The sequence below is a fragment of the Nicotiana tabacum genome, chromosome 15 (genome assembly GCF_000715075.1).
Source record: "Nicotiana tabacum cultivar K326 chromosome 15, ASM71507v2, whole genome shotgun sequence".
Taxonomy (NCBI): Eukaryota; Viridiplantae; Streptophyta; class Magnoliopsida; order Solanales; family Solanaceae; genus Nicotiana; species Nicotiana tabacum.
The window spans coordinates 36,200,864-36,223,648 of record NC_134094.1 but is presented as its reverse complement, the minus strand read 5'-3'; the positions used below and the strand labels follow the sequence as shown (position 1 = coordinate 36,223,648).

General features: G+C 37.7%; 1 non-coding gene across 1 annotated transcript; it reads left to right on the top strand.

Moving 5' to 3' along the window:
• The first annotated feature begins 11,693 nt into the window (after positions 1-11,693).
• On the top strand, positions 11,694-11,796 carry LOC142170101 (U6 spliceosomal RNA). The gene has a single exon (XR_012699689.1). It is a non-coding gene; the product is annotated as a U6 spliceosomal RNA (small nuclear RNA).
• Positions 11,797-22,785: the final 10,989 nt, after the last annotated feature.

Here is a 22,785-nt window from a genome sequence, read left to right as displayed (position 1 = left end):
TGATAAAAAAAAATAAGAGCCACGTGAATTGAAAAAAAATTTAGTTGCATTGTTTGAAAATATTCAATGATAGTGGTAACTTTTGATGTATGTGTGCTTAAGGAAGTGGGGAGTTGACATATATTGATGTAAGGGTGGAGTTATGGTTTAACAAAAGTGTGGGATTTTGAACGACCAATTGTATGTATTAAAGTGCTTAGGGAGGTATAGTCAATATATCCAATGTATCCTACCCATCCCACAGCCTACATTACAACCAAATAAAGTCCTACTTGATCCTTAACTGAATGAGCTCAATTAGTAGAGTAGTACATTACGGGCAAGCTTATGATACATCTTTTGTGGCACATGAATATTGTTTCTGAGAGAGCGAATTCTTCCTATCTTGAGTTCCTAACTGTTCGTAAACTTTATTGTGTGTGGAACTACTCTCTATTGTTGAGTGAGGGCACTTGATTCATGAAAGAAAGGAAATGTCATTGACCTCTATGTTAGAGTAAGTGAGCAGGTTGTGAAAAATGCGTGGTGTTGTTGAGTCAACTCTTGAGGTGAGGATGTTACCGTATTATGCTTAATCTGTTTGATTATTCTTGGAGTGATGAGTTAGGAGAGTTGTTTAAAAAGGTCGTGTCAATATGAAGTGTAGTTTAATTGATCGAGGACGAGTAGTGGTTTAATTGTGGGGTGTTGATGGTAGGCTATAATCCCGTGTTTTAGTCTCTTATTGTACTCTAATTCACTGCACTTTACTTATGTTGAGCTTTAATTAGTAGTGTTTTGCACTTATTATGTGTTTTATGCCGTGTAGGAGTGATTCCGAGTTATTTAGATATTGTGCAGAAAATTCGACCTAATTGGAGCTTTGAAGTCTGAGTAGAAGCCCAAGGGATTAAATTGGGATCGCATTTGGGGGTCGAGGACCAAGTCCGGATGTCAAAAATCGGAGAAACGAACTACTCTGAGAAAAATACACAGCCGCTCCGCACGGGGCGGCGCGACAGTGCAAAATCTGCCAAGAATCCATTTTGCAAATCATTCTGGAATTCCTCACAAGCGCGCCGCACGTATAAATTTCTTAGAGTATCGTCCCATTTCCTCTAAAAAGGGTATTTTCGACTGGGGTTTATTGGGGGATGGCTTAAATACACGGGAAAACATAATTTTCGGGACTTTTTGACAGATTTTCGACCTAAGGAGGCCAAGGAGGCTAAGGAGGAGTTGGAAGAACAGAAGCACAAGGAATTCATCATTCCTTCCTCACTTAAGATCCGGGTTTGGATTGAATTTATGTTTTCCTATACTTTAGTTATATTTGTGAAGAACTTCTCCATGTATATGGAGTAGATCCTTTTGGGTTTTGATGGATTTTGTGTATTGATGATTGTTTGTGGATTATAACTCTATTTTTATGTAGTTGAATCATTTTTGGAATATTTAATTATTGCATCTATATTCACTTGTTCTTGTAATCGAAAGAGGCATAACTTGTGATATCTTTGCATTGTATTGTTGGTTGAGTTCATAGATTCTTCTAAGTAATCGAAAAAGGCTAGTTGAATCATTGATTAAACCTGGTTAGGAGAATAATCGAAAGAGGTTTTCCTAAAGACCGATCCACTATGAATTCTTACATATCTTCACAGTGCTTAAATTGGTTCATATTGAGAGGTTGAGACTTAATCGAGAGAGGCTTTTCTACTAAACAATTGCACTGATAATTAAGTGAATTCGAGAGACTCACTTGAACATTAGAAGTGAATTATCTAGAGTTAAATCTCGAACAATTATCTTGTACTTATTCTGTCATAACCCGATCCTTTTCCACTGATATCTTTCCTTTGCTTAGGCCTTGCTTCGATTGTCATTAGTCAATTAGCTCTAGATTCTTAATTAATTTTAGTATTAACCACATAAATCTCAACCGTTGATCCTCCTAGATAGCACTATAGCTACAACTAGATTCCACAATGTTCACATGCCTTGGTAATTGCTCCAGTTGCCGCTCCACCTGCACCGCCAACTAGGGTGGAGGTCAGATGGGTCAGGGTTGCCCTAGAGGGGGAGGCCATGCTTGTTGCTATGCTTTTCCGGATATGACCGAGGCTGTTATATCGGATGCTGTCATCACATGTATTGTTCCGATCTGTCATAGGGATGCATCCGTTTTATTTGATCCGAGTTCCACTTATTTGTATATGTCATCTTACTTTGCTCCATATTTGGAAATATCTCGTGATTCTTTGAGTGCACTTATATGTGTGTCTACACCTGTGTGGAGATGCTATTGTTGTAGTCCGTGTTTACCAGTCGTCTTTGGTCACTATCGAGGGTTATGAGACCAGAGTTGACCTTTTGCTACTCAGTATGGTGGACTTTGATATGATATATGGCATGTATTGTTGTCACCCTATCACGCTATTCTCGAATGTCACGCCAAGACCGTGACATTGGCTATGCCAGGGTTGTTGCGATTGGAGTAGAGGGGTACATTGGATTATATTCCTAGCATGGTAGTGTCCTTTCTAAAGGCACAACGAATGGTTGAGAAGGAGTGTGAAGCATATCTCGCCTTTGTGAGGGATGTCAGTACTGATACTCCTACCGTTGAGTCAGTTTCGGTGGTGAGAGATTTCTCAGATGTGTTTCCAGCAGACCTACCGGGTATGACGCCCGATAAGGTTATCGATTTTGGTATTAACCTGGTGCCGGGCACTAAACCCATTTATATTCCACCATATCGTATGGCACCAGTGGAGTTGAAGTAATTAAAGGGATATTTTTAAGAGTTGCTTGATAAGGGTTTCATTATGCCGAGTGTCTCGCCTTGGGGGTGCTCCAGTTCTGTTTGTGAAGAAGACAAATGACTCTATGAGGATGTGTATTGATTACAGGTAGGTGAACAAAGTTACAGTGAAGAAAATGTACCCACTATCGTGTATTGATGATCTATTCGATCAGCTTCAGAGTGCTCGGTTATTCTCGAAGATTGATTTGAGGTCGGGGTACTATCAGTTAAAGATTCGGGATTCAGACATTTCAAAGGCGACCTTTAGGACTCGCTATGGTCACTATGAGTTTTTGGTGATGTCATTTGGGCTTACCAACGCCCCAGAAGTCTTTATGCACTTGATGAACAGTGTATTCCAGACATATCTTGATTCTTTTGTCATCGTGTTCATTGACGAAATATTGGTTTATTCTCGCAGCTGGGTGGATCATGAGCAACACTTGAGGATCGTGCTCTAGACCTTGAGGGAGAACAAATTATATGCTAAGTTCTCCATGTATGAGTTTTGGCTTGATTTAATAGCATATTTGGGTCATGTGGTGTCTAGTAAGAGGATTAAGGTGGATCCGAAAAAGGTGGAGGCAATTCAGAGTTGGCCCAGACCGTCCTCTGCTATTGAGATCCGGATTTTTCTAGGTTTGGCTAGTTATTATTGTCGTTTTGTAGAAGGGTTTTCATCAATTGCAGTTCCTTTGACCATATTGACTTAGAAGGGTGCTCCATTCAGGTGGTCCGACGAGAGTGAGGAGAGCTTTCAGAAGCTCAACACTGCCTTGACCACAACTCCAATTCTTGTTTTGGCTTCAACAATTGGTTCGTATACAGTTTATTGTGATGCTTCGCAGATTGGCAATGGATGTGCATTAATGTAGGAGAGTAGAGTGATTGCTTATGCTTCACGTCAGTTGAAGCCCCATGAGATGAACTACCCAGTACATGATTTAGAGCTGGCAGCCATTGTTCATGCATTGAAGATTTGGAGGCACTATCTCTACGGCATGTCTTGTGAGGTATTCACAGATCATAGGAGTCTACAACACTTGTTTAAGCAAAAAGATCTGAACTTAAGGCAATGGAGGTGGTTAGAGCTATTAAAGGACTATGATATCACCATTCTTTATCATCCCAGGAAGGTCAATATGGTGGCTGATGCCTTGAGTAGGAAGGCTCGGAGCATGGGTAGCCTTTCTTATATTCCAATTGGAGAGAGACTGTTAGCATTGGATGTTCAAGCTTTGGCCAATCAGTTCGTGAGGTTGAATGTTTCGAAGCCTAGCCGGGTTCTTGCTTGCGTGGTTTCTCGGTCTTCTTTATATGAGAACATCAAGGTGCATCAGTATGATGATCCCCACTTGCTTGCCCTTAAGTACACGGTGCAGCACGGTGATGACAAGGAGGTTTCTATTGGAGATGATGGGGTATTGCGGATGTAGGGCCGGATATGTGTGCCCAATATGGATGGGTAGTGTGAGTTGATTCTTGAAGAGGCCCACAGTTCGTGGTATTCTATTTATCCGGGTGCCGCAAAGATGTACCAGGATTTGAGGCAACACTACTGGTGGAGGAGAATAAAGAAAGATATTGTGGAGTATGTGGCTCGGTGTTTGAACTGTCAGTAGGTGAAGTACGAGCATCAGAGACCGGGTGATTTGCTTCAGAGACTTGATTTTCCGGAGTGGAAGTGGGAGCGTATCACCATGAATTTTGTAGTTGGACTTCCATGGACCTTGAAGAGGTTCGACGCTGTGTGGGTTATTATGGACAAACTGACCAAATCAGCACACTTCATTCTAGTTATGACTACCTACTCTTCAGAGCAACTGGCTCATATCTATATTCATGAGATTGTTCATTTTCATGGTGTGCCAATGTCTATTATCTCCGACCGAGGCGTGAAATTCATATTGCATTTTTGGATAACTGTGCAGCGTGAGTTAGGAATACAGGTTGAGCTGAGCACGACATTTCATCCCCAGACGGACGGGCAGTCCGAGCGCACCATTCATATCTTGGAGGATATGCCACGTAACTGTGTTATGGATTTCTAGGATTCATGGGATCAGTTCCTACCGCTCGTAGAGTTCGCCTACAATAACACCTACCAATCCAGTATTTAGATAGCTCCTTATGAGGCCTTATATGGGAGGCGTGTCGTTCTCCAGTTATTTGGTTTGAGCCAGGGGAGGATAGGTTGTTGGGCACTGATTTGGTTCGGGATGATTTAGAGAAAGTCAAGTTGATTCAGGATCGACTTCGTACAACTCAGTCTAGGCAGAAGAGTTATGCTGATCGGAAGGCTCGTGATGTAGCAATCATGGTGGGAGAGAGGGTCCTGCTCAGAGTTTCACACATGAAGGGTGTGATGAGGTTCGAGAAGAAGGGCAAGTTGAGCCCTAGGTATATTGGTCCTCTTGAAATCCTTGAGAGGGTTGGTGAGGTGGCATACATGCTTGCATTGACACCCAGTTTATCGGGAGTTCACCTAGTGTTTTAAGTTTCCATGCTCCAGATGTATTATGGTGATCTGTCACAAGTATTAGATTTCAGCTCAGTCCAATTGGACAAGAATTTGACTTATGTTGAGGAGCCGGTGGCTATCTTCGACAGACAGGTTTGGAAGTTGAGGTCAAAGAATATCGCTACAGTGAAGGTTCAATGGAGAGATCGACTGGTCGAGAAGGAAACCTGGGAGATCGAGCATGACATGCGGAGTCGTTATCCTTACCTTTTTGGCATTTCAGGTATGTATCTATGCACGTTCGAGGACAAATATTTGTTTTAAGTGGGGGAGAATGTAACGACCCGACCGGTCATTTTTTGTATTTGATCCCCGTTTCTCCTTTTCAAGATTCACATATGTGTATATGTTGTCATATGACTTGCGTGGGTGGTTAGTTTCATTTCAGGGAAGTTTTAGAATGATTTGGACTTTTTAGTTATCGGTTTAGAAGCTTAAGTTGGAAATGTTGACTGAGGTTTGACTTTTATGAAAACAACCCTGAAATGGTATTTTGATGGCTCCGATAGATTTGTGTTGTGATTTTGGACTTGGGTGTATGCCCGAAATTAAATTCGGAGGTCCCTAGGTTGATTTGAATTATTTTGCCGAAAGTTGACAATTTGAGGTTTAGAAGTTCCTTAAGCTCGACTGTAGATTGACTTTGTCGCTATCGGGGTCGGATTTCTGTTTTAGGACTTGAAATAGGTTCATTTTTCTATTTGTAACTTGTCTACAAAATTTGGTGTAATTCGGAGTTGGTTTGATAGGAATCTGACGCTTTGTTGCAATTTTAGTGATTCTTGAGTTTGCTTTTTAGTTTCATGCATTTTGATATCTGATTCGTAGTTCTGGATTTTATTTTGTTTTTTTAATCATGCGAACGAGTTCGTACGATATTTTTAGACTTATGTGGATGTTTGGTGTGTAGCCCCGAGGGCTCGGGTGAGGTTCGGACATATTTCAGATTGGCTTGAACTCATTTCCAGGTTGCAGGTGTGTTCGTGCTGCAGTTATCGCAATTGCGAGCACCAGCAGTGCAATTGCCATCATAGAAGGAGGGTCTCAGGTATCACATTTGTGATGCCTTGATCGCATTTGCGAAGATAGGCTAGGCTGGATAAGGTCGCATTTGCGAAAGGGGCTGACTTCGCAACTACGAAGTCATTGTCGCATTTGTGACATTTTCCTAGGTTATCAGACAACCACGTTTGCTATCTATTCTTCGCATTTGCGAGGGTTCACAATTGCGAACCTAGGGTCGCAATTGCGACTTTTGCACTTGAACATAAGAGCTAGAAAAATGGGATTGAGTCTCATTTTCATATTTTAGAATCCTAGACTCAGTAAGAGGCAATTTTGAGGAGGGATTTTCACCTATAACTATTGGGTAAGTGATATTGATCAATTTTTAATTATATTACACGATTATTTATGAGATTAACCTCTAATCCATGGAACTTTAAGAGAAATTTTGGGAATTTTTGTCTATGTTTTGAAAAATAAAAATTTGAGATTTGAGAGCCGAATTGGACTCGGATTTGAAGACAAATCACATATACGGACTCGTGGGGTTATGGGTAGTCGAGATCTATCCTTGGACTCAGGTTTTGACCGCGCGGGCCCGGGGTTGACTTTTGTTGACTCTTAGAGAATTGTGTAAAGATCATAGCTTTATTATACATAATTGGTTTCTCTTACATTGTTTGATGATATTAAGTCATTTTTGGTTAGATTTGAGCCATGCGGTGGCGAATTTTAAGGGAAAGACAATTTTTGAGTATTGATTTGGCCTAGTTGAGGTAAGTATCTTGCCTAACTTTGTGGGGAGGGAGGGGGAACTACCCCTTAGGATTGGGTTGATTGTACTATTTGAATTATGTGGAAGACATGTACATGAGGTAACGAGTGTGTACACGGGCTTATATGTAAAAATTGACCGGTTTAGACCCTTAGGTTTCTTATATGAATTTAATTGAAGTTGTTATTATTTTTTCTATCTTTCATTGTCAAGTTTATTATTGCATGCTTTAATTGAAGTTGTTATTCCATGTTCTAGTTTCCATTGTCGAGGTTACTCTTATATACATTTATTAGTAGTTGTTGTTAAATACTATTCTTTCCATTGTTGAGTTATTCTCATGCATTTAGTCGTAGTTTCTATTTCATGCTATCTCTTTTATTGTTAAGCTTATATTATGCATTAGAGTTTGAAGTTTCCATTTCATGAAAATATCTTCATTTTTGAGCTATTGAAGTTGTAGTTGTTGAGAGTTATTAACACGTTTGTGGTTAAAATTATTGGTTATTGGAATACCTTACCTTGTTGAGTTATTTCTCATTTATTTTGTTGTTATTGAGATTCTTGTAAACATTGCCGTTGAGTCGTGGGCTATATATATTGTGGTGACAATGGTATTATTGATTTTTGGCAATGTTGTGGCATATGGGCACGTATGGTACGAGTTGATTATTGTGTTGTAATATTGATGTGCATGCAGCGGTATAAGGGTGGTGTATTGATGCGCATGCGGTGAGATAAGGTGAGATTCATGCACGCGTTTCTAGTGAGGGAATTACTTGAAGCCACGCGGTGAGATAAGGGGGCTAAAGCGCGTGAAGCTATTTCGAAAAAAAAAAAATTTAAAAATAAATGCAAGGCTCGCGCGGCAATATAAAGAAGATTGTGATTGTGACTTGTGAAATGTGAATATGGGGTGTGATACCTCAGTATAATTCTTGTTGTACATTCTATGTTGGAAAGGCTTATTGATTTGAACGGTTATTGATTTATTTCCTTACCTCATTCCATTCGTATTTTGATAGTAATTGGTTACTTGTTATCTTTATCATATGTACACTCATTATCGTCATTTGTTGCTTTTATTTTTGTTGTTAGCCTTGTGTTGATAAATTGCCTTATTGTCATTTATTGCCTTTACTTCTCCGTTGTTAGATTATATTAATATTCTGCACAAGTTTGTATGTCTAGTAGGTGTCTTGACCTGATCACGTCATTACTCTACCAAGATTAGGCTTGATACTTATTGGGTACCATTGTGGTGTACTCATGCTACGCTTCTGCACATTTTTATGTAGATCCAGGTACTTCTGCTCATGCCGGGCGCCAGTGAGTTGACTTAGACTTTGCGGAGACTTCAAGGTATACTTGCTTGACGCCCGCAGGCCTCAAAGTCACCTTCTAGAGATCTTATGCTATTGTTTCTTTTGTTTTTGAACAATATTGTATTACAGATTCTTAGTATATTTCAGTAGAGCTTATGACTCAGTTCCACCAGTTTTAGAGATTACATGACTGTTGTTCCATTTTAGTTTTATTATGATAATTATCAGTTTAATTTAATATCTTAGTCGTTATTTCTACTAAATTCTCAATGTGTGTTAGGCTTACATAGTCTTAGACACTAGGTGCCATCACGACTACCTAAGGTGAGATTTTGGGGTCGTGAAAGATTATTTCATAGAACCAAAAATCTTCCAGATCCTTTTAAGGTAGAAGTGATTCGACCAGGATAAGTGAAAGATACTCTGAATCTCTCATATTTAATGGAGAAAAAAGAAAAGGAAAAAGGTGATAGGAGATATGGGTTCAATGACGGATCGTGAGATAGAAGGAGGAAAGAAGGCCCTTTTAATTAGTTTTTTTTGCATGTGTAGGGGCACTTTTTTAACCTAATCGATAGTTGTTAGGATGAATCACACGTGGGAGAGATATGAAATATCTGAGCAGACTTAAATCCCTTACTTTCCCATTCTTTCCAGAATAGGATTTTGCTTAATATCATTTGGATGAGCGGCGGACCACCCGCCGCCGTTAGGGTTCATTGAATAAAAGGGGTGAGAGAAGAAAGAGTTAGAGAGAATGAGAGCGCCATCTGAGAGGGGAATGAGAGATTAGAATTTGACCCTAGGGATAAAAGGGGTTCGCTGGTTGGGTGAATGAGGACCGTTGGATCACTTTTGACCAATGGATGAGATTATTTCGGGGAATTTAATAAAAATAAAAATACAAGGACAAATGAAAATTGTTGGATCTGAGTGATCCAATTGCTGAAAGTGATGCCGATAAATACAATAATTTTTAAAAGAAAAATGTAGGGAGAATATTTTTACAGTCTAATGCCAAGATTAACGGTCTTGATTGGGTGTACTTGTTTTGTGAGAGGGTGATGTGGAAGTAATATATATATATATATATATATATATATATATATATATATATATATATATATATATATATATATATATATGTGTGTGTGTGTGTGTGTGTGTGTGTGTGTGTGTGTGTGTGTTGACTAAGTAGGATTGGGTCCGTAGATCTGGATCACATCTGGGATTATTGGGTTGGTTTTCTTGGACTATTCAACAGGTTGAATTGGCTGAAGTTTTGGTTGAAAATTGGCCACTTTAAAATAAAAATAACCTTTGTAGCAACGGCTCAATTTCGAGATTATCCCTCTTTTCAAAATTAATTAATTTAAAGTAATTCTTAAATCACTAATAACTATGATAAATCAAATATTTTTTAATTAATAGCCTACTATATATTTACGGACATACTTTATAATTAAAAAGATTAATAACTAAATATGCAATTATAAAAAAAATAAAACGGCCAAATGAATAGTTAATGAGAAATTGTAGTAATCTAATTATTAACAACTATTTTACAAATTTGATAAAAGAACATTGATACCAAAAATTACGAGAAAGGTAATAAGTACTTTGAATAATTATTTTAAAATAGTGAAATGCCTTGTTAAAACTTTCAAGTATTTAAAAAATAGTTTAAATATAATTTATTAAATTATTATCAATTAAAAATTATAATGAATTAATTAAAAAAAAGGGAAGGTCCAAATTGGTAGTCAAAGGTTTCTAGAAACTGAAAAGTTGGAAGCCAAGACTTGTAGTACCTCAATGGTTCCTAATGTGCATCCTCTAAATGATGATTGGAATCCCTTTGATGATCCAAAGAGGTGCAGAAGGCTAGTTGAAAATTTAAACTATCTCACTATGACTCGTTCAGATATTGGTTTTGCAGTAAGTATCGTTAGTCAGTTTATGCCTCTACCTACAGCCAAACATTGGGCAGCTTTGGAATAGATTCTATGTTACTTAAAAGGAGCCCAGACTTAGCATTTTGTGTAGAAATTATGGGCATTTTTCGTATTGAGTGTTTTGTAGATGCAGATTAGGCTTGATCCAAAATTGATAGAAGATCTACTACCGATTACTGTGTCTTTATTGGAAAAAACTTGGTATCATGGAGGAGTAAGAAGCAGAATATTATATCTCGGTCTACAGCAGAATTTGAATATAGAGCAATGGCATAATCCACATGTGAAGTCATGCACTGCTTCAGCTCACTGAGGACATGATCCTTGATAGGAGGGTGTGGAAGTCGAGGATTAAGGTAGAAGGTTAGTAGGTAGTTTTTAGTTGTTTACCGATAGTATTAGTAGCACGCATGTCCCTTCATATTCTAAGAGTTTTATTACGTTATGTGGTTTTGTTCGCCTCAGGTATTGTATTTCCTGTTGCTATTATTTGATACTACTAATCCTTTATCTCTCAATTTTTCTTTTCTCTTCCTTCTTTCTTCCTTCCTTGCTTTCCTCTTCTTCTTCTTACCCTTCTTGAGCCGAGGGTCTATTGGAAACAACCTCTCTACCTGCATTAGGTAGGGATAAGGTCTGCGTACAGGCTACCCTCCCCAAACCCCACTTGTTAGGAACATACTGGGTTTGTTATTGTTGGGTTGAAGCATTCTACTCGAGCAAAAACTTTAGTGTGATAATCAAGCTGCTCTTCATATGGCCTCAAATCCGGTGTATCATGAAAGAACCAAATATATTTGAGGTTGACTGTCATCTTATTAATTAGAAGATTAAGGACAAATTGATTTCAATTGGCTATGTAAAGACAGGAGAACAACTAGATAGAAAGAGATTTTTTGTAAATTCATGAAGATAATCAAAACTTAATTGAATTTCCTCTTGTGGAATTGGCTACAAAAAGGTTTGGAATTCCTTTTTGTTTTAAATTTTTACATTGCTTATTTTTGGATAACTTGCATGTATTTCATCTAATTCATCTGACAGCTTGTCAGTCTAAAAGCACAGGTTAACAGGATACTTTTAAACAGATATGTTACACTAAGTGCTATTAACCAGGATTACAATTCGAAATTTCCATGTTGCTACTCCTCATGGCTCAAACACTAGGCAATCCCCTCAAAATTTCCTCGATGGATTTCTTCAGTTTGAACAATGTTATGCCTCTCCTATCCTTCTTAGCACAATATTTCCCTTCTCTAATATTGCAAGGAAAAGAAATGAAGCTCTGGTAGTACTTTGCAATTTGCCGTTTCGTGTAAGGGTTATACAATTTCCAAATGATTCAATAAAATTGAAACAATACAAAGAAGATTAGCATGATTCGTACGCAAAGATGACAATGCACAAATCGAGAAATGGTCCAAACATGAAGGATTTGGATTTTTCTATTTCTGCCCATAGTAAAACTAAGCCCTGAACAACTTATCGCTGTTGGTTTCCCTTGTTCTCTACCAATAGTCTTCATACTGAATGTTGCTGTATTGTTTATATGACGAAACATTACTTTTCTATTATTCTATATTAGTTTTATAGAAGACAATCCATATGACAAGAATAGCTCCAACTATGCAAATACGTGAAGCCTTTATAGTGAAATATTACAGTTGAAAATTAACTTGAATGAGTATGCAATTACCTTTTTGGTACATATTTCAATTTGATATTGTACATTTCTTTTTTTGATTATACATTTTACGTCTCCCCTCCATTAAATTAGGTTGTAATGGCCATAAAATGTCGGAGCAAGTAGGTGGTGTTTGTACTAGGATCAATACAAAGCATATAATCGCGACGAGCAAAATTGTATTTCACCCATACTCTCATCTTAATCTTCTAGTAATCTTTTACCTGTTGAAAGCTGCTCTTTTGTGCTTTTTGTTTAACTATTATTATGCAGGTAGAGGAGTACACTGGCCTTCAGGTGCAACCACAAAAACCATTGTTAGAGTTAATGCATTTTCTCATGGAAGCACCTAGATTTTAATTTTGTAAAATATTTAATCATATTGCTATGGCTGATAGAAAATGTGGAGAATTTCTATTATTAGCTGCCCAAAATTATTGAGTATGCAAATGAAATGAGTTCAAATGGAGCTGATAAGAAAATGGACATTGGGTCTGGCTCCTGTTCCTCATTATGCAGGTACCTATAACACTCCTTGAGTATTCCATGAGTGCAATCGAATGTATAGATGACATAGCTTCAACCAGAGTTTTAATTCGCCGGAAGAATGACTTGGCTCATGCTTCAAATGGACAGACTGTACTTCAACATTTAGGTATAAAATTGATCAGGAAATCTTGTTTGCCTATAGATTCTTGCATGTAGAAGAACATGACACAGACAAGTATGTAGTAGAAAGAAATTGTACAAGAAATATCACAGAAAAAAAGTATAAATGGCAAAACGTCACTAAGTAATGACATTCTTGAATGTATGCTGGAACATGTCCTACCTCTTTTCTTGTCCGGCATGTCATTGATACGTGGACTGTTAAGACATAATTAAGTAAATAAAAAATATATTTTTTTTAACACCTTTAGTTTTTGAATGAGGTTGTCACACAATTCAACACGGACATCATGTTTTTAAGCAAGTTAGCGCTTACTAGAAATAAATGTATTTATCAAGTATTTGCTCTCCGTACAAAAGAACGTTTATTAACCAACGATAACTAAAAGCCCCCTTACGGATGATTGGTTCTCACGCACCTCCTCATGGAGACGACCGCCGGCACCCTTCCGGTGTGTCCGACTGAGAACTTGAAACCCCCAGCTGTGAAAACAATAACTGAAGAAGGAATTTCGACCCCATCTAAATATGCTGCTGCTCTGAAAGCTCCGGCAGTATCGAGCCCTAGCTCGAATCGCTATGAAAATCCAGAAGTTAAAGCGAGATACTCTACCCACAATGGAATGCCTGCCTTTATCGTCAAAACTAGTGACTACTACGGAGTTATGGCTGAAGAGTGTAGGCTAACAATCATGGGTAAGTTTCTAAGAACCCAACCTCAAATTGAGAAAATAAGATCCAAATTTGCTGAGAAAATCACTGTCAAAGGAAATGTCAAGATTGAGGTGTATGATTTTCGTACTGTATTTCTTGATTTCACCAATGAAGATGATTTAAAAAATGTATGGTATAAGTGCTCCATCGAAATTGAAGGTCAACTGATGTGGCTTGAAAAATGATCTCCGAATTTTAAGCTAGAGGAGCATTCACCCGTAGTTCCAGTTTGGGTACTCCTACCTGAATTACCATTTCATTGCCACACTTGGTATTATGTTAAGCAGATTGTTAGCCCTATATGAACTCCTCTATCTATAGATTTGTCCATTGATCATAGGACTAGACCTAGTATCGCAAAGGTTAGAGTGAAAGTTGATCTTACTAACCCTAAGTTAAACTCTGTTTGGGTGGGCCAAGAGGATGAATCAAACCCCTTGAAAGGATTTGCTCAGAAGCTCGAGTATGAGAATGTCCCTAAGTACAATAAGCATTGCAAACTACTTGGACATTCAATTCTTCAATATAGGAAAGCTGAAAAGAAAACAAAAAGAAAAGAAAACAAGAAAGGGAAAAACATAGTTGATGGCAAAGGCACCAACACCAACCATACTGTAGGAAACAAGGAAATACAACAGGAAACTATAAAGAATATTGAGAAAGAACATCAAGAAAATGAGGAAAAGGAGCAGACTTTAGCAGATATGATTCAGAGCATTAAAGCTAAAGGTGGACAAAAAGAAATAAAATAGGTGGAAGGTAATCAAGCAATTGTCTCCAAACACTAAAAGAAAAAGAAAAAGAAGGTCAAGAAGATGCCAAAAAAAGAAGAGCAAGGTACTATTTAAACCTGCCATATCTCACGAAAGCAACAGGAAAAGGATAAAGAAGGCCTACAAATTAAGTCAACATGATATGGAGAATTCTATGGTTAAGGAAACTCAATAGGAAAATTTGACTCCATCATATGAAAAAGAGGTGGAGAAGAACAATGGGAAGGCTATGGAAGACAATGGTAACAACAATGAAGAAAAAGAGATTACTCCCAATAATATGAGTATGGATAATATTAGCAATGAAGGAGAACATGATTCACAAAAGCAGGATGCGAAAAGACAAGAAAGTTCTGATAGTGTGGCAACTAAAATAAAAAATCAGAAAGGTATTCAGTTAGTTGATGATCTCAATTGCTACAAGGAGTTAGAGACAAATAAATAGGATTTAGATATGGGTAAAAGAATAATACCTATTGACGAAAATGATACTGAATCTACAACTCTTAGTGATAACAGAGTTGAAGTTTCTTCTCAATTACAAGATGAGGTTGATAATGATAAGGGTGTGGAATTGGTACAAGTCAGAGGAAGATGTGAACACAGAAAAAATGGAGGAAGAAGAAGGAAAACAAAAGACAGAATTGTTCCTACCAGAAAAGGAAAGGAATATAAGTTGATCACCTCACACTCTAATATCCATGATTAATACAATCTTTTGGAATATTAGAGGAGTGAGATCTAAAAACTCTATCTACAGACTCCGAAATATTATCAATATAAACAAAGTAGTCTTTGATGTTGTTTTAGAACCATTTGTTGATAAGAAGAAAGTTGATGGTTATAGGAAATTCTTAGGTTTCCAACGTTGCATAGCTAAAACCAATAGTAAGATATGGTGCTTCTGAAAGTATTTAGTTCAAGATTATTGCTCATGATGATCGGCAGATCTCCATTAATTTCAAATAATATGATGATGATATAGGTACATGTATAACTTCAGTTTATGCTAAATGTACAACCTTAGAAAGGAAGGACATGTGGGAAAGTGTTGAAGACACTTCCAATCTAGTCAATGGTGCATTGGATGTAACTTTAATATTATAATGGACCCCAATGAAAAGCTGGGAGGTAGGCCTCACAGAGCTCGCATAAGCCTTCACTTTATTAGCACCATGGAAGTTTGTGGTTAAACAGATATTGGTTATGTTGGACCAAGATTCACTTGGTGTAACAATAGAAGGCAGGCTTGATAGGATTCTTGTAAATGATCAATGGTCCCAGAATCTCCAGTATAATGTTGTTAAGCATTTGGTCAAGACTAGTTTCTGACCATAGACCTCTGCTGACGAAGAGCCACAATGATCAACACTCTAGTATCAAGTATTTTATATTTTTAAACTTCTGGACAAATCAAGAGTGTTTCCTTGAGATAGTTCAAGAAATATGAAATATGCAGGTTGAAGGTAATCATATGTGGAAACCAGAGTGTAAGTTGAAGGCCCTGAGCAAGAAACTTAGTAACTGGTCCATAAACATTATTGGTGATATGAACGAAAAAGTTAGCAGCTGGGAAGCCAAGGTCCATATTCTCGAAGAGTCAGACATAATCAACAACATTGAACAAGGGAGGGAAAAGCTTAATAAAGGCCATGCTGAATGTATTAGGTGGTTGGATATGCAAGAATCTCTTCTTAGGTAGAAAGCCCAAATCAAATAGTTTCAGGAAGGTGATTATAATAGTAAGTACTTCCATAGTATCCTCAGGGACAAAAAAAGAAAGTTACAGCTATATAAAATCAAGAATCACAGAGGAAGATGGATCCAGGGAAAAGACAAAATAGCTAGAGCTTCCATTAGGCACTTTGAGAAATTATTTAATCTGAAATAACCGACCGGTAATAGCAAACATTTGGACTGTATTCCCTCTATCGTAATAGATGAGGATAATGTCGCTCTTACTAGATTGCCTGATGAAAAAGAAATCAAAGATGTTATTTTTAGTATGAGTTTAGATAGCTCTGCTGGCTCTGATAGCTATAATGGGAAGTTCTTCCAATGTAGCTGGGAGATTATTAAGCAGGACATCATAGAGTTTGTTTTTGAATTATTTAGGGAAAATAGGCTCTCCAAGTTCTACACTCATACTTGCCTTGCTTTGATCCCTAAAGTAGAATCACCGTCTATATTCTCTGACTTGAGACCTATTAACCTCAGCAACTTTACTAAGAAGATTATATCTAAAATTATCTCTAGAAGGCTTAACCCCCTTCTTTCTAATCCCATTTTCATTAATCAAAGTAATTTTATTACAAGAAGTCTAATTACTAAGAATATCATTACGGCTCAGGAGATTATTCACGCTATATCCAAACCTAACATTGGAGGAAACATAGTAATGAAGTTAGATATGGCCAAGGCATATGATAGAAAGTCTTGGCCATTTATAACTTCTGTACTTAATAGGTTTGGTTTTGATCAGAGCTGGATTGAAATCATAGAGAGATTGATCTCTGAAGTATGGTATTTCATCATTATAAATGGCTCATGAAAGGGATTCTTCACTTCCTCCCAGGGGCTTAAACATGGAGATCATCTTTTCCCTTCTTTGTTTATTCTAGCAAGTGAAGTATTATCCCGATCTCTAAATAAATTACACACTAATGAGAACTTTATTCCATTTTCTATGAGTTGCAGGGACCACAGGTTAGTTATTACACCCCGAATATTTGCGACTTTATTTATTCTACGCGTGACGTGGTAAGTACGATTTAAAAGGATTTGACATATTTAGAAATTTATTTTACATACCATATATAATTTATGTCAATTATACGTTATGTATATAATCCCAAACGTGGCGTATTAGAAAATTCGGCTTGAGTTGTCGCACTTTCGGTTAAGATATGACATGTAACTAGATCACTTTGTGACCAACTTTCTTCCTAGAATATGGAGCCTTTTGGGGATAAATTATATATGAAATCGAAGGTCTGTATATGTAGTTTCCATTGCTTCAGACCGTACATCAATACGATGCCATAGTAAAGCATTATGAGCATCTGAAGTAGGGCTTCCACAACGTCACTAGAGTATTACGGCAAAAGCAGGCAGGTTACTAGGCCAACTTACGGACTAGTTTTCTCCCAATCCATAAGGAATTTGAGGATAATTTAAACATGAAAGTTGGAGTTTTTTGAATCTAGTTTCCAGAAGATTAAGTCTTTTGTTGATACGATGTCGGAGTAAGGAGAAACGAAGGTTCAAAGAAGGATCACTCAAGATGCCAAAAAGTAGCTCAGTCACCTACTAGCTTAGTGAGGCGGTGGCTTTGTTATATTTAGTTTGTTCTCAAATGTTTCAGAATATATCCAACACCTCTTGAGATAAAACAATTCCCCAAATATTATCTCATGTTCTCCATGTAAATTTTTCAAATAATTCAGTAACTTTGGGTAGATTAATTCACGCAAGACTTGAGAGGAATGGGTATGTTCAAGTTGTATCTCCTACTTGAGTTTTAAGGAGTTTTTCTTGTTGAAGCCAACCTTAATTTGAATGAAACCTTGTTGTTTTCAAAAATAAATTTTGATGAGGATTTGAAGCAAAGAAAGGCTAATGTATGTGAGGTTTAACTTCTTTCTTCATAGGCATGAGTTTTGTCGAGTTACAATTCATTTGCTTCATATGATTCTTGAGAAAATATTGTTCAAGTATGAATCTTTCTTTGTTCTTCTTAAGATATGAGCCTTTAAATTCAGCCATAATCCATTTAGAAAGGTCAACTTCAATGTAAGATTCACATTTCTTCTTCGGAGGCACGAACTTGCCAAATACGGTAAAATTGATCCATATGAGACTTTGAACCCGATTATGAGTTTTTCTTGTTTCTTGTTGAGTTGCGAGCTTTGAAACTCAGTTATAATCTATTTGTGAAGCTTAATTTCATATCTTGAGTGGGTGCTGGCCATTGCTTAAGGTGTGAGACCCATTGTGGTATGTAATGGACCCTTTGAGGTCCGCAATTCTCTTTGTCCAGGAGTTATTTTGAGGTTCTTAAAGGTCCGCTTATGTACTATGATCATCCCGCAAGTCCACGACAGGTCTGTTAACTGATTATTATGTATATATGTGTGCATAGATAGTATGGATGTGTAAGTGTTTAGACACATGTAGATGATGAATGTAGCATGTTTCATATATTGCTTTATCACTCTATAGTTATACATGATATAGACATTCAGACTTTTAGACACATATAAATATAGATAGTAACTGTTCAGACGCATATCCTTCAGACGTAGAGTGTTCAGACACATAGCGATCAGATGCATGAGTGTTCAGGCATTAGCGTTCAAATGCATTGAGACTGTTTAGACGGATATACATGTTTAGGCATGCATATGCTATTGAGTGAGATAGAGTTCGGCACTTATATAGATTATGATAGTATGTATATAGATATGAGAGACACCACATATACAGATCTAGTATTACTAGTATGATAACAGATCCAGAAGTAAGCGATGCATTTTAGTTATATTTTGAGCTTTTTTACGTTACTCTTTATTTCAGTAAGGATGGAAGTTCTAGAGTATGCAATATGTTTCAGATGTATTCTCAGCCCTTCTGATATACTTCAGTTACCTTGTTTCTTGTACTGTCGTTGTTGGCTAACATATAGACTGTTTAGATAAGTGCTTGTATTTTAGTTACATTATTATTGTCCATGATATTACTTAGTTTCTTTATGATTATATTTCTAACTTACATACTCAGTACATCAGTTATATTGACGTCTCTTTCTCCTGGGGGACGCTGCAGTTTCATGCATGTAGGTCTAGGTAGTTCAAGAAAAGAGAGACATCAGTAGGACAACAAGTAGCAGACTCGAAGGCAATCCTTTGTTCCAGAGTTGCGAGTACAGTGGTATGTCTAGTTTTATAGATGGGTATGGTGGGGCCTTGTCCCGTCCTTATGTTTAGTTGAGCAGTTATTCTTAGAAGGCTTGTAGACATGAATCATGTGGTTTAGATATAGTTTGTATAGCAGTCATGTTAGGTCTTATCGGCCATCCAGTTGTATGAAATTCCTGTGTATAGTATGTTTCCCCTTTAAATCTTTATTTATGAGTTTAGCAGTTTATATATGAGTATGAGATAGAAGGTTAGCGGTAATCGGTGGTTAGTGCAAGTTGCCTGTTGTGACCCTAGGATGGGGTCGTGACAAAAGTGGTATTAGAGCAGTTCAGTACTAGGGGTGTCTACAAGCCAAATTAGGAGAGTCATCATTGCTTCAAATTCAGATCGAGTGATACAACCATAGTATATGAGTTTAGTCGGCTAACAGAATATTTTGATTACAGTATGTGTGTGTGTTATGCGTAGAAGAGCTTCAGTTGCCCAGAAGGGCAAATTAGTAGCAGACGAGGGCACCAGTCAAGTGCCATTAGCAGGTATAGAGATGAGAGAAGCACATGACGAGGTTCGAGTTAGGACTTTACAGACCCCTCCCCCTCCAAAGGAACTAAGACGGGATGCAACTATTGCACCTTCCGTTCCTCCATCAGATACTCAGGTGCAGGATGTACGAGACACCATCAGACTCTTGACTGAACTAGTAGCAGCTCAAGCTCAGCGACAGAATACCAATGTTTATGTTAGGGGAGTTGCTAGTACGAGAGTTCAGGATTTCCTAGAATTGGACCCCCCCAGCCTATACAGGATCCAAAATAGATGAAGAAGCGCAAGACTTCATAGATAGGGTAAGCAGAACATTACGAGTTATGTATGCTACAAAAGCCGAATCATTAGAATTAGTCTCTTATCGCCTGCAAGACCTTGCAGCAGGTTGGTATCATACTTGGGAATTATCCAAAGAAACACATGCACCTCCAACATCTTGGCGAGAATTCTCGGAGGCTTTTCTTAAACATTACATGCTAGTAGAGACTAAGCGAGCCAGAGTTAATAATTTCTTGAATTTACATCAGGGCAGTATGAGTGCCAAAGAGTACGACCTTCAGTTTAATTCGTTAGCAAGGTACACCCCAACTATCGTAGCAAATATGGAGGATAGGGTGCACAGATACGTGGTAGGTCTAGGACCACACTTGATAAATGAATGTATGACTGCTGAGTTACAACCAGGCATGGACATAGCCCGTATGCAGGCCTATGCTGAAAACCTAGAAGTACGAAAGGAGCAACAGCAAGATGAGCAAGAATGGAATGGGAGTCAGTGTAAAAGGACTAGGTTTTCAGGGTCCTTTTGCGAGCCTTCAGATAGTAATAGACAACCTGAGTTCAAACAACTAGCGAACAACATGTCACCTTAATTTATAGGGCCTAGATCTATACATACTGAGGCTAGTCAGAGTTCTAGAGCTTCTGCATCACAGCACAAAAGTGTCTCTCCTCAAACAGAATAAACCTTCCCACGATGTAGGAACTGTCATAGATTTCATGAAGGCCAGTGCCGTTTGGGCACTGACGGATGTTATATCTATGGAGATCCAGGCCACAAAATGCGAGATTGTATGCATAATGCTAGTGAGAGTATGGTGCAGTTGTCATGCCCCGACCTCAGGGAGCGCGACCGGTACTCAACCGAGATACCCTGGTTAAGCAAGCCTGTTAGATGCCTTCTACCCAACCTTGCCCATTAAAAATATAAGAACCAGTACAAGTGATAGACTTGAGAAGAGTCAAGTGTTCCACATTCTTTTTCTATTACTAAAGGATATTCATTTATGATTTCCAAAATATTATAAGTTTATAGATATGATGAACATGTTTGCCCAAATACCAACACTTACTAGTTTAATTCCCAACATCAAGTATCACCCACAACCTGTCTACGGAGCATGTAAGTACAACAGAAGAGAAGAATAGAAGTGTCGGCAATATAAAGTACAACGTCAAATGACATGAAGCCGAAAACAAAGTAGGGCTCACCAAAGTCTGTTGAATAGAGAGTAATTGCTATCGAGGATCAAAACTGTCCGCTGACGAACCACATGTATCCATTGAAGATGTAGCGCTCCCGGCAAAAAGGGGCGTTAGTACATATGGAATAGTAGTAGTATGTAAAGCTAAATGTCCTCTTTCAAAATAGAATAACATTATAAGAAAAGAAAAACCATAGAAACAGCAAGTCACAATCAACAATATCCAAATGCCCAATTAACACATACCAGTTTTCAAAATACGAAAAATAATATATATTTTTGGTTGGGAGATCATTAGCACCGATATACCACCGTATTTTTAGCATGGAGTCCGATCACGCCCGATCGGCTAGGCCATCTCCCCATGGACAATGTGGTTTTACATGTGATGCGAAAAAAAGGTGTTACCAAGAGTAGTACCACCATGTGCGCAACATGGCGTCCGATCACCACCCGACCGGCTATGTCGCCTCCCCACATATACCGTGTGAGTCGACATTAAATCCAAGGCTATCAACAATCTCATCCCAATTAAGGGGAATAATCACAATCACATCAATATTTCAATCTCATCCCAAATAAGAAGAATAACCACAATCCACTCCTACACCGGCACGTGTAGTTTTGGGTGTGGGCCTTACGACCCACCTTTCCTCGGTTTGCTAATGATACTCCCAAAAATATTTTGTTTTGCACAAAAGGGAAACAAAAGTACAAACATATGTTATGTTCAGCTCATTATCTTTCACACTATAAATATCTTCATTAGTACTTTCAACCATTCACAACATCACCATTCCCTTGGCTCTCTTGGCCATACTTTCAACCATTCACAACATCACCATTCCCTTGGCTCTCTTGGCCATACTTATGATTCTTCATTCATGGCACGTCGGACATATTTCATATTCCACATTTTTATTTCTTTACTTTCATGGATCATCATCATAAATATCAACAAATAGAACATTCCGGAAATCACAACTTTAGGTTTATTAGTAACGAAGACTTTAAACACAATGGATTTTTTTCCAAGAAATGAGTAAAATGATTGGCAATCGAAGTACAAGTTAAAATCATAAACGAGTAACACATCATTTATTCTTTAAATACTTTTCCCCAAAAGGACAATACACAATTTCAACTCATGAATTTATAAGAGCTAAAAACACATTGGAAAAAATTACAAAGTATAGCATTAGTTAAAACAACCACATTTGGGCATAACTTGGGTACATAAGCCTTTAGGAAAATCTATTTTCGAAGTCAATTTGGAACAATTGAATCAAGGCCTTTTTCATAACCTTTCTCACGTCAATTCATTTCCTCGGTACCATTGGCCACAAGTATAACTTTTATTCTTGGCATGTTGGCCACACTTTATATCTCCAACCCACTTCTTTCACTTTCAAGCATCCTTATAGATTATCAACAATAAGGTATTTCTACTCAAGACTTTAAATACACATTTAAGAAACTAACCAAATTAAGGGTCTTAGGCACATATGATTTCTTACACAATTCGACATGTTAGTTTTCATTAGAAACACGCTTTTCAAATCATAACATATTAACACACAACCCATGCTTAATCACCTTCTCAAATAGTAACTCAACATAACAAGAACAT